Below are 4,364 nucleotides of genomic sequence, written 5' to 3'. Positions count from 1 at the left end.
AAGGCCAGAGAAAACAAAAAGGTCTCCACTGACTCCTCTTTCTCCACTAAGCTCTTCAGGCATTAAAGTGCTCTCCTCCTAGACTGCAGCCCACAAGAAACAATGCCAATCAACATTTCCCGATACTAATAGTTTCAGAAACAGTTCTAGTTTGAAGAACTCCAGTGCCCACAGGAGAAAGCTAGGAGTCATCAAAGGGCAGGGAGGATTATTTAGCAGGCCCTGTGGCTTTGTGCAGCTTAGCCTGGGGGTCTCCCCCAGAGGGAGTGCCTGACCCCACACACCCTTGCTCTTCAGCCCCTTTGCAGAAGGAGGAATCTCATGGCAACCCTAGACACAGGACCATGTGCTGGGACACAGTGTTTCCAAACAGCCTCAAAGGCTCCAGAGGCTGCCTGCCATGCCCTTCCTGGGTTCCACACCCAGAAATCACATTTCTTTTCTTTTTAGTGTGGGAATCTTGCTATGTTATCCATGCTGGCCTCAAACTTGCAACCTTACAGGCTGTGCCTCCCACATACTGGGTATTACAGGCATGAGCTACCAAGCCCAGACTCAAAAATCATTTCTGAACTGGCCTTGAAATGTGAGGTCAATTTCACCAGCTCCTCTCATCTCCCTTTTCTTCACTCAACTAGTCTCCCATCAGTGCCATTTTTCTTCTCTTTGATCCCACCTCATGCAACACACTTTGAGTGGGAGATCAGGGATTGAAACTTGGACCTGTGCTACTGCCCTAGCCCTTTTATTTTTTTATGTAGAGACTGCTTCTCAATAAGTCCCTAAATTGCTCAGACTGGGCTTGAGTTTTCGATCCTCCTGGCTCAGCCCCCAGAGTGCTGGGATTACAGGTATGTGCTCCCAATACGGCCCTTTGACCCCTTTTAAGTTGGGCTCTTTCCTCTCCTACACTGGCACTTTTGCTACAGTCTCTGTGACTGTCTTTAGAACAGTGGTTTACTTTTCACTCAGCCACTTTGATATACTAGTATTTTTTTTTGTTTTGTTTTGTTTTGTTTTGAAAGGAAACTACATAACTACTCATGAAGTGAACAAGGTTTTTCTTTCCACATCCCCAACACTGGCACTATAGGTGTGGGCCACCATGTCCAGACTCTGGCCTGTTCAGCCTGCTGTGGTGCTGCATGTGATGCCTGGGATTGAACCGCGCTCCCTGTGCTTGCCTAAACTTACCTAACTAACCAGGCACTTTAGTCCGTGAGTTATGGTCCTGTAAATTCTTTTTCCAGATTGAACTTTCCTGGCATGAAAGCCAAGGTATATTTCACCCAGAGCAGGTTCATATTACCTCTTAGTTAATACAGACTGATCAGGCCCACAATATCCCAAAGAAGTAGACAGTGCTGGCTTAAATCAAAGTCAAGTGGTATGATTTGAGTGCTCCTGCAAGTTTCCAACCCTCTAACAGCATTCGAGATTCTCTTGGGTTAACGACTTCTCTGGGCATCCTGCATTGATTCGGTTTTCAAACAAAGGAGAGGGATGCCAAAGAAAACATGGGAAGCTGAGTGATATCTTAGCAGGACCTTGGGAGGTAGTTTCCCAAGTAGTAAATGGGATCAAACAATTGGTTAATATTAAATCCTTCTCAGACCCACATCTAGTGGTCTCCATGGTAGCACTGGCTACCTCCTCTGCTCGCCACATAGCCTATAAACACCCCACCCACAGCTCCAAGTCTTAGGCATATTAGCACCCCTGCTACAGTGGAGGGTAAGGCCAGGCTACACCCAGACACTGTTAGCCACCTCTCCTCCTACCCCACTGACCAGCTATGGTCCCTCACCACGTCACTCCCCATAGGCAGCACCTGCACTTGCAAGTGTGAGTGTCCAGATGCTTTCAGGCTCTAGACCATCTTCCTCTCTTTCTGCTTATTCACACTAGTGCCATCTGCATTCCTAGCTCACTGTGCTTGGGTGAAAGCTCTTTGCCCACGAGCTGCTCGAAAGAGCGCATCAATGTGGTCTACATGTGCCCATGCCCACAATGAATGTAATCATGTACTGCAAAAGTGGACTAATAAGTGTGAGATCCTCAACCATGCTCTCAAGAACCCTCCAAAAGCAGCCCAAGCTCAGGCCAGGTGAGTGTTGGGAGAGCTTCCATGCTCCCCTGCACTCCCTGAATTCCTCTGGCCCCAGACCAAGCCAGGCTTGTGAGTGAGACTTTCAGCCATGACGGTGGGACACCTCCAAACTCCTCCAGAACCACCCCAGGCCTGGAGAGTGACTGAAAACTTCCATCTTGCTCTCTAGGGACCCCTCCAGACACAAGCCAAGCCCAGGCCTGACATGTGTGGGAGAGCTTCCGAGCCCCCCTTTCCCTGCTCAAATCTTCCAGACCCAGCCCAGGCCCACTTGTGAGTGAGTCCTTCTGTCCTGTTCTCTGGACCCCTCCAGACCCAGCCCAGGCCTGGCATACAGGCCTCTTATTGAGAAGTTTTTGCATGTCAAAAGAAATTACCAACAAAGTGCAAAGACAACCCACAAGTTGGGAAAAAAATCTTAATAAACACTCAGTCAAGGTTCTTCTCTCTAGAATTTATAAAGAACTAAAAAACATCAGGGCCCCAAATTTAAAACCCAATCCAGAAGTGGGCATTCAAGATGAACACACACTTCTCAGACGACAAAATTGTAGAAGGGAATAAATATATGAAAAAAATGTTCCACATCACTAGCCACCCATGGAATGCAAATTAAAACAACACTGAAATACTATCTCACCCCAGAAATAATGGCTATCATAAAGAAATTAACCAACAACAAATGTTGGAGAGGCTGTGGGGGAAAAAGAACCATTCTCCACTGTTAGTAGGAATGTAACCTGGTACAACCATACTGGAAATCAGTGTGAAGTCTCCTTAAAAGACTAGGACTGGAAATCCCATTCAAACCAGCTATCCCCCTACTGGGAGTTTTCCCAGTGGAACTGAAAACATCATGTCATAGTTATATATGTGCACCTATGTTTATAGCAGTACAATTTGTGATAGCCAAATCTTGGAAACAATCAAGATGCTGTCACAGGAAGAATGGAAGAAAAAGCTGTGGTATTTTTATACAATGCAGTGTTACTCAACTATAAAGAATGATAAACTCAAAGCCTTCATGTTTAAGTGGATGCCACTTGAAGATATATTCATAAGTGAAATAAACCACATCCACATGTGTAAATATCGTGTAGTCTCCCTAGTATAAGAACTCAAAATAAATAAAAATAGAAAGGTATAACACAATTAAAAGAAAGCAAGAACTTGAGGATTAGACAACGAAGAGAGGGCAAGGAGAAAATCTAGGAAACATGACAGGGGCAAAGCCATATATTTATATGTACAAGATGGGTAAGGCAATGATCCTGAGAATCTTCATCAGGTTTTTAAAACTAGCAGTTAATTAGTAGAATTCTCACCCTAAATAACTATATATGCTGATACCTGTGAACTAAGCAACTGCACTGAAGATAACAATGTGTAATAGTAGGGTCATGCTTGGAATGCCTGTCATTCTGGTCTTCTAAATAGGTACTGCTTGTCATGAGATACCAATTACTGCCATACTGTCTCTCATGTAAATGTTTGTTTTTTTAAAAAGGGTAATAATGAAAACAAGAGACAAGAAAAAATAATGTCACAGGACTGTCCTGCTACAATGTTGCATATAGTTAGATTTCTAAACTTCTGTGTAAAGATATATAATGGTTTATTCCTATTTCTTAAATTTTTAAAAAATTTTTAAATTTTTTTCTTCATATTCTGTAGGGACTTAAACGTTAACACATGAATACTTGATGGAAAATACCTGTTCCATGTGATGTCTAAGATGATCAAGGAGATTATGGAGACCCAGAGCAAAGTGATCGATGATATAGAGTGTGCTAAGGAAAGTCACATGGAGTGAAAACATTCTCTCAGGTTTTCGCAGAGAGCATATTGGTCAAGCAATGGCCATGACTCATCCACATAGCTGACACTGACAAAGGATATGCTAACTGTGGTACAGAGTTTCAGGAGAAATCCTGAGGGGATTTGACTGACTTTATATGATACAAAAGCTACATTTCTTGTTATATAGGTCTTGCTTTATCTTCATCTTAACCATCCAGCAGAAAAGTATAAAAACGAGGTATAAAAAATAAAACCATATTAATATGCTGAGCTGTAAAAGGCTCAAGTCAACAACTTCTCACATTGCCAGTCCTATGGATAACCCACTACTATTATGGACTACTGGAATACATTGGATTATTTTGCTGAATTCATGCACCTACAATATTTATTTATTTATTTATCTAATATTTTTATTTTCCAATAAAAATACTTGCTACAGTCCCCTCTGCAT

The sequence above is a fragment of the Octodon degus genome, unplaced genomic scaffold (assembly GCF_000260255.1).
Source record: "Octodon degus isolate 3935 unplaced genomic scaffold, OctDeg1.0 scaffold00238, whole genome shotgun sequence".
In the NCBI taxonomy this organism is placed as follows: Eukaryota; Metazoa; Chordata; class Mammalia; order Rodentia; family Octodontidae; genus Octodon; species Octodon degus.
This window is presented reverse-complemented; position numbering follows the sequence as displayed.